The 23,760-nt window shown below is 39.7% G+C and overlaps 1 pseudogene; it reads right to left on the bottom strand.

Annotated features, from left to right (window-relative positions):
- Positions 1-11,445: 11,445 nt before the first annotated feature.
- LOC126066686 (UPF0711 protein C18orf21 homolog) lies at positions 11,446-13,058 on the bottom strand (annotated as a pseudogene).
- Between the last annotated feature and the right edge of the window lie 10,702 nt (positions 13,059-23,760).

The raw sequence follows: 23,760 nt of genomic DNA, 5'->3' as shown, positions 1-23,760 counted from the left end.
GCTCTGTATACGTCGTCCCATTCCCTTCTTGCTTGCACGGTTTCTGCTGAGTAGTCTGAACTTATTCTTATTGATTCTCCCTTGAAGGAAACCTTTCTTTTCTCCCTGGCTGCTTTTAAAATTTTCTGTTTGTCTTTGGTTTTGGCAAGTTTGATGATAATATGTCTTAGTGTTTTTCTTTTTGGATCAATCTTAAATGGGGTTCGATGAGCATCTTGGATAGATATCCTTTCGTCTTTCATGATGTCAGGGAAGTTTTGTGTCAGGAGTTCTTCAACTATTTTCTCTGTGTTTTCTGTCCCCCCTCCCTGTTCTGGGACTCCAATCACTCGCAAGTTATCCTTCTTGATAGAGTCCCACATGATTCTTAGGGTTTCTTCATTTTTTTAAATTCTTTTATCTGATTTTTTTTCAGCTATGTTGGAGTTGATTCCCTGGTCCTCCAGAAGTTCCAGTCTACATTCTAATTGCTCGAGTCTGCTCCTCTGACTTTCTATTGTGTTGTCTAATTCTGTAATTTTATTGTTAATCTTTTGGATTTCTACATGCTGTCTCTCTATGGATTCTTGCAACTTATTAATTTTTCCACTATGTTCTTGAATAACCTTTTTGAGTTCTTCAACAGTTTTATCAGTGTGTTCCTTGGCTTTTTCTGCAGTTATCCTAATTTCATTTGTGATATCTTTAAGCATTCTGTAAATTAGTTTTTTAAATTCTGTATCTGATAATTCCAGGATTGTATCTTCATTTGGGAAAGATTTTGATTCTTTTGTTTGGGGGGTTGGAGAAGCTGTCATGGTCTGTTTCTTTATGTGGTTTGATATGGACTGCTGTCTCCGAGCCATCGCTGGGAAACTAGATTTTCCAGGTAATCAGCTAAAAAAAAATGCAGTCAGATCCCTATCTGAATTCTCCTTCTGGCTCAGGGTATTCAGATGTTAATGGAGCCGCCTGGGGAGGGTGGGGGAGGGATCAGAGAGCTAGGCGTGTAGCACCACAGAATATAGAGCTGATTCCCGCGTTCACGCTCCGCCCCAGTCCGCCAGAATCACGGCAGGACGGCTCCCCAGCTGGGATGCTACTCTCCCTGCTCCAAGATCAGTCACTTCCTCCCAGGGATTTCTCCCTCCGGTGCACCGGACTGCTCGCGCGAACTGAGTGGGCGTGGCCCTCACGAACAGCTGGGCTCGCCCCCGTGGTCTATTCAGGGGAAATCGCTCACACCCCGCCCACTCTTGCCAAGATCCCAGCGGGACGGCTCCCCGGCTGGGACGCTGCTCTTCCCGCTCCAAGACCTGTCACTTCCTCCCAGGGATTTCTCCCTCTGGTGCGCCGCACTGCCCACTCTCGCCAAGATCCTAGCGGGACGGCTCCCTGGCTGGAACGCTGCTCTCCCCACTCCAAGATCAGTCACGGCCTCCCGGGTGTTTCTACCACCGGCTGCGCCACTACGCCGCCCGCGCCAACCAGCTAGACTCCCTCCCGGGATGGGTTGGGGGGGTAGGGCTGGGCCCCTTGTCTGTGCCATCTGCCCCCTGGGCTCTGCCCCAGCCCAGGCTCCGAAGGTCACCTGCCTGGTATGCTGGCTCTTAGTTCTGAAATCGATCACTGTCTGCCCGTATTTGTTCGTTCTCCGTCTCTAAGTCTGTGTTTGTTGTTCAGAGTTCATAGATTGTTATATATGTGATCGATTCACTTGTTTTTCCGAGTCTTTGTTGCAAGAGGGATCCGCAGTAGCGTCCACCTAGTCCGCCATCTTGGCCCCGCCTCCCAGTGTGGTCATCTTGAGACAAAGCCAGCAGTGATCCCAGGTGAGGAGCACAGGAAGGCAACTGCATGAGAACCCCAATAGGAGACAGAGAAACTATATAGACGTACTTGGAGTGAAGCAATGTGAGCAGGACATGAACTGGATCTAAGGAGGGAAAGTTGAGGAAAGAGGGCAAGAGCTCCAATGATCCTGGAGTCCACAGAGCAGGAAAGGAGCCAGGATCCAGAGACAGGGCCACTCACCAGCGGCAGTCCCTGACCTCTCGGGAGGTGGCGCATATGGATTAATAGATCCATAGGATGTCAATAGAATGTCCTGCACCCAAACAAACTTTGGGTAACACACCGCTCCTTGCACTTGGTCAGGGCCAGGTCCCAAATGAAGCTGCAGCCAGTGTGAGAGCCCAGGCACCCACGCCCATTTACCAAAGGAGCACGCCCCCCTTCCCTCCAACCCTGCCTCTGCACCCACCTGGGGACTGTAGTATGAACTCCCCTTATCCCTCCCACCCTGCCCCCACCCAACTCCTTCCCCTCACCTGGCAAGTGATAGCAAGAACAACCATGCCACTGGTTGCCTACCATTCTCCCTCCCACCCATTACACTCCTGCACTCACCACACCACTCACCCAGCAAGTGGCAGAGAGTGCTCCCACTCACCTGGTCAACCATCACACCAACCCCACCAGATGCCTCATCTACCCAGTAAGTGGCAGTGAGTGTGCCTGCTCTGCTGGTTTCCACCAAACCTTCCAGCCCCCCCACCCTGTCTGCCCACCCAGGAAGCAGCAGTGAGTGCTCTAGCACTGCTGGTCACCAGCTAAACCCCCTGCCTGCTGCCCCATCCACTCAGTGAGTAGATGTGAGCACATTCACCCCACTGGTCACCCACTATACCCTCCACCTACCACACTCTACCACCCACCTCCCTCCAACCTGGCAAGTAGTAGTGAGCATGCAAGTGCCGCTGGTGGCCCTCCACATCCCCCTGCCCACCACCTGGCCACCCAGCAAGTGGCAGTCCCAAGTTTGTGGGTCAGACTGAAGACTTCTGACTCACATAGCCAAAGATGTTGGCAAATCCAAGATTGAAAGTTCAGATAGGAGGCCTCTGGCTCACAGTCTATGGAGTCTGATGAATCCCAAGATCAGGAGGTAATACAATAGGTAAACTGCTAGCTCAAGTCTCAAGAACCAGAGGTCAGACGAATAGGAGCCAGCTCCAGGATCTGGAGCAAGCAAAAGCTAGTGAGCCTTGCCAGAAAGTTCACCTATATTGGATGCATGCCAACACCCAAGGAAACTCCCTTTCAACTGATTGGCTGCTCACAACAGATCTCATCATGGAGGTGATCACATTATATCGAATCTCATTATGGAGCTGATCACATCATTAAAAAGCTGCCAAGCCAAATCATAACTACCAGACCACTGAAGGTCATGGCCCAGCCTAGCTGACACACAACTTTAACCATCATAGATACAGAAGATCTAAATCAACCAACTTGACCTCATAGACATGTACAGATCATACCACCCAAGAGCAACACAGTACACATTCTTCTCCAATGTACTTAGATCATTCTCTAGAATAGACCATATTCTAGGCCATGAAGCAAGCCTCAATAAATTAAAAAATATCGACATAATACAAAGCATCTTCTCTATAACGCTATAAAACTAGAAATCAATATGAGAAACAAGAAGGAAAAAAATTAAATACATGAAAACTGAATAACACTTTACTTAAAAACTATTGGGTCATAGAAGATTTTTAAAAAATAATTTTTATTGTGCTTTAAGTGAAAGTTTACAAATTAAGTCAGTCTCTCACACAAAAACCCATATACACCTTGCTACACACTCCCAATTACTCTCCCCCTAATGAGACAGCCCGCTCTCTCCTTCTACTCTCTCTTTTTGTGTCCATTTCATCAACTTGGGTCATAGATTTTAAAAATGAAATTTAATAATTCCTAGAATCTATTAAAAATTTTTTTTTTTTTTTTTTTTTAGAATCTATTGAGGGTAAAGATGCAACATACCAAAACTCGTGGTACACAGCAAAGGCTGTGCTCAGGGGAATATTTACAGAAATAAATGCACACGTCAAAAAAGAAGAAAGGCCCAAAATCAATAACTTAACCTGACACCTTGAACAAACAGAAAAGAAACAGCAAAAGAAGTCCACAGTCACCAGAAGAAAGGAAATAACAAAAATCACAGCAGAGATAAATAAAAAAAAAATAGTGTTGACAAAACTAGAAATTGGTTATTTGAGAGGATCTATAAAATTGACAAACCAGTGGCCAGACTGACAAAGGAAAAAAAATGAGAGGACACAAATAACCAAAATAAGAAATGAAATGAGTGACATTACAATAGAACCAAATGAGATCATAACAGAATATTATGAAAAAATGTACTCTAACAAATTTGAAAACCTAGAAGAAATGGGTAAATTTCTAGAAACACACTGTCTTGGTCATATAGTGCTGCTATAACAGAAATACCACAAGTGGATGGCTTTAACAGAGAGAATTTTATTCTCTCACAGTCTAGCAGGCTACAAGTCTAAATTCAGGGCTCCAGCTCCAGGGGAAGGCCTTCTGTCTCTGTTGGCTCTGGAGGAAGGTCCTTGTGATGCATCAGTCTTCTCTTGGTCTGGGAACATCTCAGCACAGGAACCTTAGGTCCAAAGGATACACTCTTATTCCAGCACTGCTTTCTTGCTCACTTCTCTTTTATATCTCAAAAGAGATTGGCTTAAGACACTATCTAATCTTGTAGATCTCATTAATAAAACTGCCACTAATCCATTTCATTACATCATAGTGGTAGGATTTAAAACATGAAGGGAAATCACATCAGATGACAAAATGGTAGACAATCATGTGATACTGGGAATCATGACCTAGGCAAGTTGACAGATATTTTTGGCGGACACAGTTCAATCCATGACATGCACTATCTACCTAAATTGACACAATAAAACCTAAATAGACCCATAACAAAAGAAGAAATTGAAGATGTCATAAAAATTTTTTTTTCTTAAAAACTCCAAATAAAAATAAGTCCCAGCCCAGACGGCTTCACTGGAGAGTTCTACCAAACATTCAGAGAACAGCTGACACCAATTCTACTCAAACTATTCCAGATAGTAGAAAAGGAAGGAATACTTCCTAATTCATTCTATGAAGCCAGAATAACCCTAATACCAAAGCCAGGCAAGGATACCACAAAAAGAAAATTACAGACCAATATCCCTCATGCATGTAGACGCCAAAATTCCTAACAAAATTCTAGTCAACAGAACACAGTACCATATTGAAAAAATGATACATCATTATCACATAGGATTCATACCAGGGATGCAAGGGTGGTTCAATTTTAGAAAATCAATCAACATAATTCACCACATAAACAAAAAAAAAGAATAAGAAATCATATGAGAGTTTCAAATAATGCAGAAAAAGCATTTGATAAAATCCAACACACTTTCCTGATAAAAACTGTCAGCAAAATAGGAATAGAAGGGAAATTCCTCAACATAATTAAGGGCATATATACAAAACCTATAGCCAACGTTATTCTCAATAGAGAGAGATTGAAAGCAATCCCCTGAGAACAGGAACAAAACAAGGATGCCCATTATTTCCACTCTGATTTAATATTGTACTATAAGTCCTACCAAGAGTAAAAAGGCAAGAAAGAGAAATAAAGGCATTCAAAATGGTAAGGAAGAAATAAAACTAACCCTATTCGCAGATGACATGATTCTATACATAGAAAATCCCAGATATTCCACAAGAAAGTAACTGAAACTAATAGAACTTTCAACAAAGTGGCAGAGTACAAGATCTGCATACAAAAATCATTTGGATTCCTCTACAATAACAAGGAGAACTCAGAAAAGGAAATCAAGAAAACAGTACATTGGAATAGCTCCCAAAAAGATAGAATACCTAGGAATAAATCTAACCAGGGATGTAAAAGACTTATACAAGGAAAATCACAAAACATTAATTCAAGAAACCTAAAAAAATGGAAAAACCTACCACACTCATGGATTGGAAGACTTAACATGAAAATGTCAATATTACCCAAATCGATCTATAGATGTAATGCAATCCCAATCCAAATCCCAAAAACATCCTTTAATGAAATCGCAAAACTAATCTCCAACTTATATATGGAAAGGAAAGAGGTCCCAAATAGCTAAAGCATTATTGAAGAAGAAGAACAAAGTAGGAGGCTTCACACTTCTCCATCTCAGGACTTACTGTACAGCCATGGTAATCAAAACAGCCTGGTACTGTACAATGACAGACTCATAGGCCAATGGAATAGAATTGAGAATTCAAGAAGAAAATCTATCCAGCTGTGGACAGGTCATCTTCAGCAAAGGATCAAAGCCCATTCAGTGGGGGAAGAAACAGTCTCTTTAACAAATGGTGCTGGTGAAACTAGATGATCTATTTGCAGAAAAATGAAACAGGGTCCATACCTCACACGACACACAGTAAATAACTCAAAATGGATCGAATAAATATTAAACCTAAAACTATAAAGTTCCCAGAAGACAACATAAAGACAAAGCTAGGCATCCTAATTTATGGCATAAATATACTATCAAACATAACTAAAAACTGCACAAACAACAGAAAATAAACGAGATAACTGGGACCTTCTAAAAATTAAATACTTATGCTCACCAAAAGACTTTACTGAAAGAGTAAAAACAGAACCCACAGACTGGAAAAAAAAATTTGGCAATGACATATTTGGAGAGACTCTAATCTCTAAAATATGTAAATATATTTATATATATAAATAAATGTAAAATATATAAAAACTTCAACACTTCAACAACAAAAAGGACATTCCAATCAAAAAATGGGCAAAGGACATGAACAGACACTTTAGCAAAGAAGACATCCAAGCTGCTAGCAAACACTTGAAGAGACGCTCATGATCATTAGCCATTAAAAAAAAAAAAAAAAAAAGCCATTAGATCATTAGCCATTAAGAGAGATGCAAATCAAAACTACAATGAGATACCATCTCACCTACGCAAAAATGGCACTGATCAAAAAAACACAAAACAACAAATGCTGGTGAGGTTGTGGGGAGATTGGAACTCTTTTATAGTACAGGTGGGATTGTAAAATAGTACAACCACTATGGAAAACAGTATGGCATTTCCTCAAAAAGTTAGAAATAGAAATATCACATGATCCAGCAATCCCACTCCTAGGTATATATCTTAGAGAAGTAAGAGCAGTGACATGGATAGACATATGCAAACCCATGTTTACTGCAGCATTATTCACAATAGCAAAGAGATAGAGACAACCTAAGTGTCCATCAAAGGATGAATAGATAAACAAAATGTGGTACATACACACAATGGAATACTATACAACAATAAAGAATAATGATGAGTCCACAAAACACAACATAGATGAATCCGGAGGAAATTATGCTGAATAAAATAAGTCAATCACAAAAGGACAAATATTATTTGATACCACCTTGTTTACCAACAAAGAATGTTGTTTTTTGTGTATAAACCTATTCTTGGCTTTTTATAAAAAAAATTTTTTTTTTTTTTTTTATAAAAAGCCAAGAATAGGTTTATACACAAAAAACAACATTCTTTGCTGGTAACCAGGGTTGGGAGTGGGATGGAGAGAGAATCATTTACCAGATAGTAGACATATGTTAATCCTGGTGAAGGGAAATGCAATACACAACATGGAGGAAGTCAGCACAATGTGACCAAGGTAAATGAAGACACTGAGAGGTGTGGAAGAATAAAGGACAAGTACTTAAATGCTATAACGTGTACAGTTCTGCAACAACAGTAATATGTAGCCAAACCAAAAATTTGTGAGTGGCTACATAGGCAGATATGTATGCTATCTAGGTGTGGGAGGGCATATGGGAGTGCCTGTGTGTACATATATAGGTATAGTTGTGGGCATTTGTACATACATATTCGTATGTGCTACAGATACATTCATATGTACAAGAGAGCACACAGGTGGAACAGTTATGGAAATTTCCTAGACATATGCAAATACCTCATGGGACTGAGTTACTGGGTTTGAGGGCTCAGGACCATACTGTCAGTGGACAGCTTGGTCGATTGGCATAACATAGTTCACAAAGGTAATGTTCTGCATTCTAGTTTGGTGAGTAGCAACTGGGATCTTAAAAGCTTGTGAGCAGCCATTTAAGATAAACTATTGGTCTCCTCTCATCTGAAGCAAAGGGGAGTGAAGGAAATCAAACACTCAAGGAGACAAATAGTCCGTAGGACAAATGGTCCACGTGAATCACTGCTTCCTCTTGCCTGAGAGCAGGAGAACTTGATGGTGCCCGTCTACCACTACTGACCCTTCTGACACAATAGGAGGTCCACCTATATTGGATGCATGCCAACACCCAAGGAAACTCCCTTTCAACTGATTGGCTGCTCACAACAGATCTCATCATGGAGGTGATCACATATCAAATCTCATTATGGAGCCAATCACATCATTAAAAAGCTGCCAAGCCAAATCATAACTACCAGACCACTGAAGGTCATGGCCCAGCCTAGCTGACACACAACTTTAACCGTCATAGATACAGAAGATCTAAATCAACCAACTTGAGCTCATAGACATGTACAGATCATACTACCCAAGATCAACACAGTACACATTCTTCTCCAATGTACTTGGATTGTTCTCTAGAATAGACCATATTCTAGGCCACGAAGCAAGCCTCAATAAATTAAAAAATATTGACATAATACAAAGCACCTTCTCTATAATGCTATAAAACTAGAAATCAATAAGAGAAACAAGAAGGAAAAAAATTAAATACATGAAAACTGAATAACACTTTACTTAAAAACTATTGGGTCACAAAAGATTTTTTTTTTAAATAATTTTCATTGTGCTTTAAGTGAAAGTTTATAAATTAAGTCAGTCTCTCGCAGTGCTACACACTCCTAATCACTCTCCCTGTAATGAGACAGCCTGCTCTCTCCCTCTACTCTCTCTTTTTGTGTCCATTTCGTCAGCTTGGGTCATAGAAGATTTTAAAAATGAAATTTAATAATTCCTAGAATCTAATTTTTTTTAATGAGGATAAAGACACAACATACCAAAACTCATGGTACACAGCAAAGGCTATGCTCAGGGGAATATTTACAGAAATAAATGCACACATCAAAAAAGAAGAAAGGCCCAAAATCAATAACCTGAATTTGGCCTTCTAGCCTCCTAAACTATGACAGAATGAACTTCGGTTTGCTAAAACCATCCGCTTGCAATATTTGTTACAGCAGCAGTAGGTAATTAAGACAACACTCTTTTGATCTGGAAATGAAGTCACCTTTAAGCCAAATAAGAGACTGGCCTATAAAATAAACAACACCCAGGAGGAATGTGCTCCTTAAAACAATCAACTATATGAGACCAAACAGGCAACATTTGCCCAAAAAGCAAAGACAAGAAAGCAAGGAGAGGCAAGAAAACTGGATGGATGGAAATAGAAAAAAAAAAAAAAAAAAAAAAAATCCATTGCTTTCAAGTCATTTCAACTCATAGTAGTCCTATAGGACAGAGTAGAACTGCCCACAGGGTTTCCAAGGATCGGCTGGTGGATTTGAACTGCCGACCTTTTGATTAACAGCCTGACCTTTTAACTACTGTGCCAAACAGGGAAGGGAGGGTGGAAATGGGGAGAGTACTAACACATTCTAGAGACAGCTGTGGAGCTAATTCCTATTCATAGCAACTCTGTAGACCAGAGTAGAGCTACCTATAGGGTTCCCAAGGAGCAACTGGTGGATTTGCACTGCTGACCTTCTGGTAAGCAGATGAGCTCTTTAACCACTGTGTCACTAGGACTCCACAAGTACCATATGACACAGCAATTAAACTCTAGGCATTTGTCATAGAGAAATAAAAACTTACATTCACACACAAAGCTGTACACTAATGTTTATGGCAGCTTTATTCATAATAACCAAAAACTGGAAATAACTCAGATGTCTTTCAGTGGGTGAATGGCTAAGCAAACTGTGCTAAATCCATACTATGTAATATTACTCAGGAATACAAAGAAATGAATTATTGATATACACTGAAACTTGGATGAATGTCCAGAGAATATGATGAATAATAAACAAAATCTAATTTCAAATGTTCCACAGTATATGATTCTATTTATATAACTTTCTTGAAATGACAAAATCATAGAAGTGGAGAATAGATTAAAGGTTACCAGTACCAGGGATTAGGTGAGAGATGGTGACATGGTGGTGAAGAACATTGAATATACCACGGGCTGCCAGAAGAATGAACAAATCTGTCTTGGAAGAAGTACAGCCAGAATGCTCCTTAGAAGTGAGGATTGCGAGACTTCATTTCACACACTTTGGGCATATTATCAGGAGGGACCAATCTCTGAAGAAGGACATCATGCTTGATAAAGTAGAGGGTCAGTGAAAAAGAAGACCCTCAATTATATGGACTGACACAGTGGTTGCAACAATGAGCTCAAACATAGCAATGATTGTGAGGATGGTGTAGGACCAGGCAGTATTTCATTCTGTTGTACACAGGGGTGGAAACTATGAGTTGAAACCACCTCAACGGCATCTAACAAGAACAGCAACATTGTGGTTGGGGGAAGGCAATGGGAGGGAAGTGGGTTTGCTGCTATAAAAAGGCAACATGTGGAATCCTTTTGAAGATGGAAGTATTCTGTGTTTCGACAGTACCAATGTCAATATTTTAGTTGAGTTTTGCAAGATGTTAGCATTGGGAGAAACTGGGCAAAGGCACATGGGATCTCTCTGTGTTATTTCTTTTTTTATAGTTCAATGTATCTAAATCATTTATTTAAAGAGCTTTTGAAAAGATACGTTGAATATAACTCTAGCTCCTCCTTTTAAAAAAAAAAAAAGTGTATCTATGTTCCAAAAAAGATTTAAGAACTGCTAAACCATTACTATGTTGTGTTCTGATGTAGTTTTTAGACCTAGAAATCGGTTTCAACAGAGCAAATTAAAATGTCACTTGAGGTGAAATACTACTGTAGGAACAATAGAAAATTGTAAAAAATGAAAATTTCTGTATCTTATTAAATCATGTATAATCAAGGCTGTCCCAGATATTTACTTTTGTGCTAGGAAATACCTTCAGATCTTACTGATACAGCTGTACAGATGACTGTGGGAACATAAGGACAAGTACACTTGACCCTTTTATTGAATTAGCGAGAAGGCTGTAGATACCCAGAAGAAAGCTTCACAAGTTCATTGACCCTCTCTAAGAGGTCTGAATTTCCTTAGAGAGAAAACGACATAAATAACGAAAACTTCTAATTAAGGGAAGGGAATATAAAAATACCACTCTATAGCCCTATATATCTTTACTACTTCAAAGGACCTTTCATATATTTTTTTGCACTGAGAGGTAAACAAGTTTCAGTTATTTATTCCAGTGAGGTATTTTCCCTATAAACACTGAAGAATACCAAGAAAAGTTTGCTCTTGGACCTAATATTCATGTATTCAAAGAATAAATAAAAATTTTTAAAAGTATTGTTTTTCTGATTAGATTTCATTTCAGAAATTACTTTCTATATTTCTTATTTTCAAAATCCATCCTTTACAGAGAAGGCAAGAAATTTCTGAAGTCCAGCTTTGGGTTCTTTTGGAATTCTTGGTGACTAAGCAACATTTTTTTGTTGTTGTTGAGAGAAGTGTTTCTTCGTTTTGCTCGTATTCTTTGAGGAAGAGAAAGTGCATGTTGACTGTTCAGATGTAGGTGTTCTGAAAATCAGTGCAGGGCTCTTGCCCTGGGAAGCAGACATACCGCGATTTGGCTTGGTGGAAGTCAGAGTCTTTCTCACCGGTGTCTTCAGGATGGGTTTAGTCGTAGGAGCGCTAGGCTTGCTCTTCAGTGATGATAGAAAACTCCTACATTTACCACGATGTTTAACTGTTCTCTTGCATGTTTTACAAGTAATCAACAATATACTTTTGGAGTCTGTACTTTTTCACAATTTTTGCTTCTTTAAAACTGAGTGTATAATTTTTTGCTTCTCGATTAAGAAGTTTCTTTATTTCGGGTGTCAGTTTGGGCTTGAGTTTGAGGTGCACCCAAGAGTTATCCAAAGCCAGCAACTGGAAACAGTATGGACATGTTTCTTCAAAAGTGTTCTTAGCATAGAGATAGCAGGCATGGCCTGGACAGCTAGCTTGTACTTTCTGAGCCTCGGCCTCAAGGTAGCGCTTTTGCCTCGTCGCTGGTGAGACAAGGAGACGCTGGAAGCAGCTGTGTTATTTCTTATAACTGCATGCTATATTGTGGTGAAAATGACTTCTAGCTACCTGAAACAAAACAGACAATTTTTAGTAATGATGTTGTGGGAAAAAAAGCAAGTGCCCAGAAGACTACGTACAGCATAAAAAAACTTTATATACATTTTACTAACAACTAAAACTAACAATGTATTTTAGGTATGCATATACTTTTTTTTTTTTTAAAAGCAGGGAAGCAATAAACCCAAAATTTGGGATACCGAGGATGGGATAGAAAACTGCTTATTAGAAGATATAGCTTATCACTAATGTTCTTGGATTAGGTGGTGAATTCATGAGTGATCATCACATTATTAAAATATATTTTAAAGTAAATAATATGAAAGGGGTTTACGAATAAATTAAAGATGACAAAAAGACATGAAACAGACTGAGGATTCATCAATAGTGGGTTCCTGGGGTCCATTTAGGGAAAAAAAAAAATCTGACAAACACTTTCCCATAGTTAAGCCAGTTCACAGCTGTCCTTTAAAGACATTTCTGTTTTCTGAAATATTTGTTTTAAGAAGATGATAATTTTAAGCGATTTTTTTTTAGAAAAGGCAAGTGTTTATCTCCCTGTTTTACTATCTGTACTGAACACACGGAGAAAGCGGCAAACCTCCTGAGGTGTGGTGTCTTGGTAGAGAGACAGTGGCTGCTGGTCTTTTCCCGGGCATATTAACAATCTGCGTGTAAGACATCCCTCTCCTCAGCTTTGCCTTTCACAGATTCAGCTCCATCTGTGCACTTGGCCATGCATGTTTTGAAATTGATACAGTGCCTGCTAAATACTTCATAAATCTCGCTGAAAATGTCCTCACCAGTTATTTTGCCAAAAGTCCTTTTTAAGTTGACAGCACCGTTGTAAATACGGTAACCTAAGACCAATAAACCAAGTGTGTTATTCACGTCCATGCCTTCAACCGTCTGTAATGGAAAGAACCAAGTGAGCCCCAGTCTCTCAGCTACTGTTTAAGTATGTCTTTGGAGCCCGTTAAAATGCACCACCTAAAGGTGTCAGCCTCTCCATTTGTCAGCCATTTTTGACCAAACAGAGATTCGAGTTCTCACTAAATAGTCTCCGTTTAAGGTGAGTGGAACCTAGAGAGAAATCCTGCAACTGACCTTAAAAGAGGCTTCAAAACACTTTTTTTTTTTTTTTTTAATTTGCTTATTTAATGGTACATCTCATTGGATGGTCTAACCAAGACTTGACTCATATAGTTACAGGTATTTAATTCTAAAGCGACATGAAGAAACCAGTTGCCGTGAAGTTGATTCTGACTCATGCTGACCTTATGTACGTAAGGGCAGAGTTGTGCTCCACAGGGCTTTCAATGGCTGCTTTTTCAGAAGTAGATCTCCAGGTAGCTCTTAGTGGACCTGAACCTACAACTTCTGTTTAGCAGCCAAGTGCATTAGCTTTTTCACCTACAAGGGACTTTAAATCTTGGGTTTCTTGTAATTAGTGCTGTAGGTTTTTATATGGCTTGTATTCTTTACTTCTGCACAAAAATAAAAAAGTCACATTCTAAATAAGCATATAAGTACGTCATATGCCTTTGGGTTAATGCCACCTACACCAATATGACTATTAATGCTCTAGGGGTGCTGGAGGGGGTGCTTCCATCTGTACCATCAGGTGAACTACGGGGAGCCCCCTTGATGACTTCCAAATGCTCTGAATTGTCCATTAGGACCCTGAGCATTTCCTCTGGGCTCAGGCTGAGACATTCTTGTGTTTAGCCATAATTTTGTGTCTCCGTTTGAAAATATATCTTCAAAGTTATATTCCTTTTAAAAGATAAAGAGTGACATTCATTTCAGAGAAAAGCCAAATACAGGCATCAGGGGTCTTAGGGTACTGGCAAAGTGAGTACAGTAGCAAGTAGATTGAAGTACAATTACAAGCTCGTCAGCTAAACAGTTTATAGTAATCAAGGCAAGAAAGTTAGACTGCTTTACGGTAATAGTAGCTTTTGGGTGTAATTGTTTAGAACAGAATCTCTTATTTGTATGATGAAAAGCTCATTAGAACAAACAAGCAAGTGGAGGGCTCATCCATTGCTGGTGGGATTAAAAAATAGTACAGCTACTGTGGGAAACAGTGATGTAGTTTCCTCAAAAGGTTAAACATAGAAATACTGTTACCCACCCATTACCACTGAGTCGATTCTGACCCACAGTGACCCTGTAGGACAGAGTAGAAGCACCCTATAGTGTTTCCAAGGCTGTAAATCTTCATGGAAGCTGACTGCCACATCTTTCTTCCATGGAGCAGCTGGTGAGTTGAAACCACTGGTCAAATTTTGTTTAGCAGCCAAGCACTTAACCATACGACCCAGCAATTCCACTCCTAGGTATATACCCAAAGACCTGGATGCAGAGACACAAACAAATACTGTACACCAATGTTCACAGCAGCATTATTCACAATAGCCAAAAGGTAGAAACAACCCAAGTGCTCATCAACTAGTGAATGGATAAACGAGATGTACATACATGCAATGAAATAATACTCATCTATAAAGAGAAATGAAGTCCTGATACACGCTACCACATTGATGAACCCTGAAAATACTATGCTGAGTGAAAAAATCAGACACAAAAGGATAAACATCGCATGACCTCACTTACGTGAAATATCTAAAATAAGCAAATGCATAGAGATAAAAGTTTATTAGTAATTACTAGGGGCAGGTAAGGTGGAGGGGTGTGTGGGAGAATCAGGGGTATCGTTTAGGGGATACTAAGTTTCTGTTAAGGGTGATGAAAAATTTGGAAGCAGATAGTGGTGATGGTTGCAAAACATGGGGACATAATTGTCACTGAATTAAAAGTATGAAAACAGCTGAAATAGCAAATATTTATTTTACCATAATAAAATTTAAAGTAACGATAGTAAAGGGGAAAAAAAAAAAAAAAAACCATTGCCATCAAGTCAATTCCAACCCACAGTGACCCTACAGGACAGAGAAGAACTGCCCCATAGGGTTTCCAAGGAGCTCCTGGTGGATTCAAACTGCCAGCCTTTTGGTTAGCAGCTATACCTCTTAACCGCTGTGCCACCAGGGTTTCCATAATAAAGAAAGATAAAAAAAAAATCATAATAATAATCAAACAAACAAGCAAAAACCACACCCTACCTGCCCCAGCCTCCAGTATATCTGGGAATGCTGGGATTGCAGCCTCTCCCCTCTGGCAAGTTGCAACTGCTGCCACTAGACAAACATCATTTCCTTCATAGCTCTTTTGCTCCCAACATGGTTAAACGCACCTGATTACCTGAAAACTCAAAACAATCAAATTTTCTCCTCACTCACTCCCCATGAGTTGTTCCACATACGTAAATAGTAATCTGCTGAGTTTACTTGCACACGCATGTTATAAAATATTTTAATGCCATAAGAATTCAAATCTTCTGTTCCCAAAATTGTCAGGTAAAATTAATTCTCCAAGCTAATGGGCCACATTAGTTATTCCCGGCTTAACCATTACGGGATGGCTCAGATTTCCAAAATCAGTCTTAGAGAACTGCATAACCATTCTAAAAATCATCCTGAAAAAGTAAATAAAAGAGAAATTCTCAAAGGAGAAATTTTTTCAAAAGCTCTGTAAATCTTGAAGTTCAGATCTTAAGATAAATATACTTCACCTTATACCATAAATGGTATTCTGATAAATTTTAAATGTCATTTTGATAAATGAAATCATATTTAGAATGTACTGGGAAAATCACTCTTTAAAACCATGAAATGGTTTGGCGACTCAAGCCAATCTCACTGTATTAGTTATCTATTCCTCACTCACAATGTTACCCCAAATTTAGCTGCTTAAAACAACACAATTTTTATCTCTCTGTTTCTGTGGGTCAGGAGTCTGAGCATGGCTTAGGTAGGTCTCTTGCATCAGGGCCCCTGAACACTACAATCATGGTGTCACCGGGTCCGTGGTCTCATCAGAGAGCTGGATAGTGGCCAGATCATATAGTTATGTGTTCATGAAATAACAAGTCTGAAAACCTCTTCTGCTCTCCCCCAATAAACTGCTCTTCCTGCATCTTCCCTTTTACAGTCATTGGCAGTTCTATTCTTTCAGTTACTCAGACCAAAAATGTTAGGGTCATCCTTGACCCCTCCCTTTCTCTCATACTCCACATCCAATCGGTCAGCAAATCCTGATGACTCTGCCTTGGAAATGTACCCAGCAAAGGAGGCAGTTTTTCATGGAGGCAATTAGCCACACATTTCATTTCTCCCTCCTATTCCTGACTCTTGTTCCTCTGCTGCTCCAGGTGAATAGAGACCATTTGTTGTGCTTTGGGTGGCCATTTGCAAGGTTTTAAGATCCCAGGCACTATGCAATGAACTAGGAGATAGAACAGAAGCACAAAACCTGGAATTAGGTCAATTAACTGGGATGTTCCATGAAACTATAATCCTAAATCTCCAAACCAAGGAACCAAAGCTCATCAGGTGTTTGGTTGTACATAAGCTGCTTCAGCAGCAACCTTTTTTTTTTTTTTTTGCCATTGTTGTAGATATATCTATCACACAAATTTTGCCAATTCAGCTTTTTACAGGTGTACACCTTTTTCACAGCCATTACATTAATTGGTCTAAGTGGGTGGTGCCCAACTACCATTATTAAACATTTTGATCAAAGATTCGATAGAGGAATCCTCATAAAAAGGGGAAAAATGCATAAAAGAATTTCAAATGCCCTAAGATAACCTTTAAACCTTAAACCAAAAATATACCCTGAAGTTTTCTTAAAATCATAGTTTAGCTTAACTAGTAGAGAATGTCTGTCTTGAGCATTATGCTCTTTTAAGATCTATTTGTATGGGATCAAACTGACAACAGCAACTTGAAAAATTAGATAGGAACCTTAGGGGGCAGTGAGCTTATGTTAATGGGGGAACAACTTAGAAAAGAAGGGTGAGGATGGCTTTACAACTTGAAGAAAGTAATCAGTGTCATCGAATTATACATGTAGAAACTGTTCAATTGTATTTTTTGTGTGTATATTCTCAACAACAAAATAAATTATTAAAAAAAAAATGTACCCAGGATCTGACCACTTCTGATAACCTCCACTCGGCAACTACCTTATTCAAGCCACTATCATCTCTCAGGGGATTACCGTAATAGCCCTCTAACTGATCTCTCCAAATCTGACCTCATCCCCTTTAGTCTAGTCTTTTAATATAGAGGCCCTAAGTGACACTGTTAAACTGCCATTTATTTCTGTTCCAAAACTTCCAGTATATTCTCATCTCACACAGATTTAAAAACCAAAGTTTTCAGCATGGCCTACAATGCCCCACATTTTCTTTGTCCCTCCCGTCCCCTGTCTGTTACAACTCTCCCCTAGCACACCAGTCCCCTGGCTATTTCTCGACCACACCACAGGCCCAGTCCCACGTCAGGAATCTTTCATTAGATGTTCCTCTGCCTGGAGCTGTCTTCCTCTCAGATGGTTCCATGAGTCTCCCCTCTCCTCCTTCAGGTCTTTCTCAGGTGCTACTTTCCACATTTTCAGGGAGGTTTTCCTCCATCGCCTTATTTAAAATCATACCACCATTATGCCCCTGAAGGGCCTTCCTCTTGCTCTGTTGTATTTCTCTCCAGAGCACGAAAAAATGGGTCTATTTCAGTGGTCCAGGTAAGAGATGGTGGAGGCTTCATCTAAGATTGTAGCAATATGGATGGTGATAAGTTGTTGGATTCAGGATATATGTTGAGATAATGCTGACCAAACTTGCTGATAGATGAGATATTGGGTACGAAGAATGGAATCTAAGCTAACTTCTAATATTTGACTAACAAAGGAGACTAAAGAAGAGAAATTGATGAAAGAGAAGGAAAATCAGAAAAATGTGGAGCATAAGGCAAATGTATTTAAAGAAGATGGTCATGATCAACTCTATCGGACATGTCAAATAAGATATTGAGTAAGGAAAGGAGAATCGACATTGGAGTCTGTTAAGATGGAACTTCTTAGAGATCTTGATAAATGACATTTCAGTGAAGTGGTGGCTGGGATTGACAGCTCTATTCAAGTGGAATAAAACGGGAATACGGAAACAGTGAGATAGCAGTTCAGTCAACTCCCACAAAAAGTTTTGCTGTAAGATGAGCAGGAAAGTGAGTTGGTAGGTGAGGGAACACATGAGTTCAGAGAAATATTTTATTAATGAAAAAAAAATGAAGGCATGTTTAAATGCTGATAGATATGATCAAGGAAAGAGAAAATACTTGATGGTACAGAAGGGGAATTGTGGGAAAATTTAAGAAATAAAATCCTTGAGAATGGAAGGGTAAATGGGATCCAAAGTACAACTGGGAAGGTTGGCTTTAGATGGAAGCAGGATGCGTCTTCAATGCAGCAGGGGTGAAAGTCAGACGTGAGAGCACAGACGCAGGTGGGTTGCTGCAATATTTGTTGACAGGATGGGGGTTGTCTAATCTGTGTGCCTCCATTCTGAGAGTTGGAGATATAAACCCAGTAAAAAAAAAACCCGGTGCCGTCGAGTCAATTCCGACTCATAGCGACCCTATAGGACAGAGTAGAACTGCCAGGAGATATAAGGACAGAAAAAAAAGTGTGAAATAGTGGGTGATGGAAGGGATGGTACAATTTTCTGGCAAAATCGAATAGCCATATGAAATTTAAGATGATAAATTAAATTTGACCATCAGCCTGGCTTTTTTTTTTTTTAAGTTTTCTTCAGAAATATTTAGCTACTCAGGCACAGGCACAGGAACAGGGTAGGGTGATGGTTAGACAAAACCAGAATTAGAATGGTTTCAAGAAAGTTAGATGGGAGGAGAAAGAGACAAGGGACTGGAGAATATATGTCAGTAATTAATATTGCTGAGTCATGGTTTCTAAAAGGGGTAAGCAGTGCAGTAAGGACATAAGGAAAGAGAACGGTGAGGGTAGGGAAAGCAGGGAAGTCAATGCACCAGAGGTCCCTGTGGCTTGAAAGATGTGGGAAGGGATTCTAGAAGATGAGAGCAGAGGGGTTAATAGTGAAGATCAGAGAGAAGTATGCTTAACTCACCTGGAGAGTGTACTGAAAATATGGATTCTTAGGCTAAACTGATGATCTATACTTTTGATGATCTATACTTTTCACAAGTGGCGGAGGTGATTCTGAAATAGTCTGTCCAAAGAAAGGCATTTGTTTTTTTTTTATGAGGTAACAAATATGAGAATGCCCATAAAAGGGTGTGATCCTTAAGTATACAGGTAGTAAGGAAGACACTGAAAGACATGGGACTTGAGAGGGACACTAACAAACTTGCTGACTGGCTCATGGGGTTCCATGGCAAACCCAAGTTGGTAAATTTCAATGGAAATAAACCCATTGACTATTACAGCACACACATTTCTTTAGGACTGGAGACAGAAAATTCAAAGCAATACCTAGGAAGGCTAAGGAAGCTGACCAAATTTCCCTAGATGAGAAAAATATTAAATGACTCACCCAGACACCCCAATTGAAGGCAACAATTACCACTGAAAACGCCACCTAAGAGTATGACACCAGAGTCAAAATACCTCAGGTGGGCATTGGAATTGTGTCTGGCCAGGAATTCTGTTGACAGGGACAAATGAAGCAATTTCCTCCCTCTGTAATCAGATGTCATGAAACCTTTACCAGGTGTCAAGAATTGAATTGTGTTCCCCCAAAATATGTGTCAACCTAGCTAAGCTATGATTCCCAGTATTGTGTGGTTGTCCTCAATTTTATGATCTGATGTAGTTAGTTATCTTCTATTTTATGTGTTGTAAATCCTGACCTCTATTGTGTTAATAAGACAAGATTAGGTTGTGTTAATGAGGACTGGATTATGTTTATTATGTTAATAACTCAGGTTTAAGGTGGGATGCACCACCCTTACTCAGGTCATAGCCCTGATCCAATATAAGGATGTAAGAGGAGTTTCCCTGGGCTGCGGCCTGCATTACCTTTTATCTTACAAGAGATAAAAGGAGAGAGAAGTGAGCAGAAAGAGAGGGACCTGAATACCATCAAGAAAGAAGAGCCAGGAGCAGAGTGCATCCTTTGAACCTGGGATCCCTGCTCTGACATCCTCCTAGGCCCAGGCAAAGATTGATGCAAGATCCATGGAGATCTCTATGGAACACCAAGGCCCACAGATTTTGAAAGGAAACAAGTATATTCCCCAAGAGCTGTCAGAGAGAGAAAGCCTTCCCCCAGAGCTGGCACCCTGATTTTGAACTTCAGCTTCCTAAACTATGAGAGGATTAATTTCTGTTTGTTAAAGCCATTCACCTGTGGTATTTGTTATAGCAGCACTAGATAAGCCTTTTTGGTGGTGAATGCCCATACAGGACATTGAGAGAAGAGGAAATAAGCAGCTTTTCACTCCCTGCTAGTTGAGGTTGAGAAATACACACTTAAAAAGACCTGCTAGGTTTATCAGAAGGGCCAGGTCAATTTGAGAAAATCGTTTGGTATGGAGTGCTGACTTAATAGGGTCTAAAAGAGGAAAGCAGTATGCCAGCACGGTGGGAAAAAAATAAACAGGTGTTGTCACTGCAGAAACACATTAACCCCGGAGTTATCAATATTGGCTATTTCAGTGTACTGTGAGTGGATGTTCAAAATTCTAGAGGGATTAGGTAATAGGAGACACACATACAAAAATGAGTAAGTCATTCAGAGATAGGTCTATCCCAAGTTTTCTATAAATGTGACTAGTGCAAAACTTTTCCCAGTGATAATAGGGACAGATTATAAAAAGGGAGGCGATAGAACACGGTAAAGAGCTAAAATTTTCTGGGTTCAATTCAGATTCTGTCACTTATTAGCTTTATAGCTTTGGTCAAATTACCTACTGTATGTCTCAGTTTCCTCAAGTAAAGAAAGGTGATAATAATAGTATTTAGCCCATAGGATTGTTTCAAGGATCTTTGTTGCTGTTGTTAAGCACCATTGAATAGGTTCTGACCCATAGGAACCCTACCTACAACAGAACTAAGTGCTGCCCAGTCCCGCACCATCCTCAGAATCATTGCTATGTTTGAGCCCATTGTTGCAGCCACAGTGTCAATCCATCTCACTGAGGGTCTTCTACTTTTTCAGTGACTCTCTATTTTGCCAAGCATGGTGTCCTTCTCCAGAGATTGGTCCCTACTGATAACATATCCAAAGTATGTAAGACGAACTCTCACTTTAAAGATCTTTAAAGAGATCTCTTGCAGCAGATTTGCCCAATGCAATACCTTGTGTGATGTCTTGATAACTGCTTCCACGGACGTTGATTGTGAATCCAAGCAAAATGAAATCCTTGACAACTTCAATCTTTTCTCTGTTTATCATGATGTTGCTTATTGGTCCAATTGTTAGGATTTTTGTTTTCGTTATGCTGAGGAGTAATCCATACTGAAGGCTGTGGTCTTTGATCTTCATTAGTAAGTGCTTTAAGTCCTCTTCACTTTCAGCAAGCAAGATTGTGTCATCTGCATAACAAAGCTTCTTAATGAGTCTTCCTCCAATCCTAATGCCCTGTTCTTCACATAGTCCAGCTTCTCGGATTATTTGCTCTGCATACAGATTGAATAAATATGGTGAAATGATATAACCCTGTTGCACACCTTTCCTGACTTTAAACCACACAGCATTCCTTCGCTCTGTTCAAACAACTGTCTCTTGGTCAATGTACAGGCTCCTCATGAGCACTATTAAATGTTCGGGAACTCTCATTCTTCGCGGTGTTATCCATGATTTGTTGTGATCCACACAGTTGAATGCCTTTGCATAGTCAGGAAAACACAGTAAACATCTTTCTGGTATTCCCTGTTTTCAGCCACGATCCATTCGGACAACAGCAATGATATCCCTTGTTTCATGTCCTCTTATGAATCTAGCTGGAATTTCTGGCAGTTCCCTGTTGATGTAATGTTGTAATCGCTTTTGATACATCTTCGGCAAAATTTTACTTGCATGTGATATTAATGATATTGTTCAATAATTTCTGCATTCTGTTGGCTCTCCTTTCTTTGGAATAGATACAAATATGTATCTCTTCTAGTTGATTGGCCAGGGAGCTGTCTTCCAAATTTCTTTTCAGAGACGAGTGAGTGCTTCTGTTTGTTGAAACACCTCAACTGTTGTTCCATCAATTCCTGGAGCCTTGTTTTTAACCAGGAAACCCTAGTGGCATAGAGGTTAAGAGCTATGGCTGCTAACCAAAAGGGCAGCAGTTCAAATCCATCGGGCACTCCTTGGAAAGTCTATGAGGCAATTCTACGCTGTCTTATAAGGTCACTATGAGTTGGAATCGACTCGTCGGCAGGGGGTTTGGTGTTTTGTTTTATTTTGTTTTTCTCCAATGCTTTCAGTGAGCTTGGACTTCCTCCTTCAGTACCACTGGTTCTTGATCATATGATACTTCCTGAAATGGCTGAACGTCCACCAATTCTTTTTGGTAGAGTGACTCTGTGTATTCCTTCCACCTTCTGTTGGTGCTTCCTGTGTGCCACTTAATATTTTCCCTATAGAATCCTTCAACATTGCAAATCAAGGCTTGAATTTTTTCTGCAGCTCTTTCAACTTGAGAAATGCCAAGCATGTCTTCTCTTTTGGTTTTCTATCTCTAGGTTTTTGCACATTTCATTATATAATACTTTACTTTGTCTTCTTGAGCCATCCTTTGAAATCTTCTGTTCAGGTCTTTTACTTCATTTCTTCCTTTTGCTTTAGCTACTGTAAGGTCAAGAGCAACTTTCAGAGTCTCTTCTGACATCCAGTTTGGTCTTTTCTTTCTTTTCTGTCTTTTTTAATTATCTCTTGCTTTATTCATGTGTGATGTCCTTGATGTCATTCCACAACTCCTCTGGTCTTCAGTCATTAGTGTTCAATACAACAAATCTATTCTTGAGATGGTCTCTAAATTCAGGTGGGCCATCCTCAAGGTCGTACTTTGGTTCTTGTAGACTTGTTCTAATTTTCTTCAACTTCAACTTGAATTTACATGTGAGCAATTGATGGTCTGTTCCACAGATGGCCTTGGGCCTTGTTCTGACTGATATTGAGCTTTTCCATCGTCTTTTTTCACAAATGTCACCGATTTGATTCTTGTATATTCCATCTGGTGAGGTCCATGTGTATAGTCACCATTTATGCTGATGAAGAAAGGTATTTGCAATCAAGAAGTTGGTTACAAAATTCAATCGTACCATGTCTGGTGTTGCTTCTATGACCAAGGCCATATTTTCCACCTACCAATCCATCTTCTTTGTTTCCAACTTTTGCATTCCAATCACTTGTAATTATCAATGCATCTTGATTGCATTTTGACCAATTTCAGACTGCAGAAGTTGGTAAAAATCTTCAATTTCTTCATCTTTAACCTTAGTGTTTGGTGTGTAAATTTGAATAATATTTGTATTAACTGGTCTTCCTTGTAGGTATATGGATAGTATCCTATCACTGACAGCATTGTACTTTAGGATTGATCTTGAAATGTTCTTTTTGACAATGAACACATGCCATTCCTCTTTGATTTGTCATTCTCTGCATAGTAGACCACATGATTGTTTCCAAATGTCCCATACCAGTCCATTTCAGTTCACTAAT

This window comes from Elephas maximus, chromosome 24 (genome assembly GCF_024166365.1).
Source record: "Elephas maximus indicus isolate mEleMax1 chromosome 24, mEleMax1 primary haplotype, whole genome shotgun sequence".
In the NCBI taxonomy this organism is placed as follows: Eukaryota; Metazoa; Chordata; class Mammalia; order Proboscidea; family Elephantidae; genus Elephas; species Elephas maximus.
This window is presented reverse-complemented; position numbering and strand designations above follow the sequence as displayed.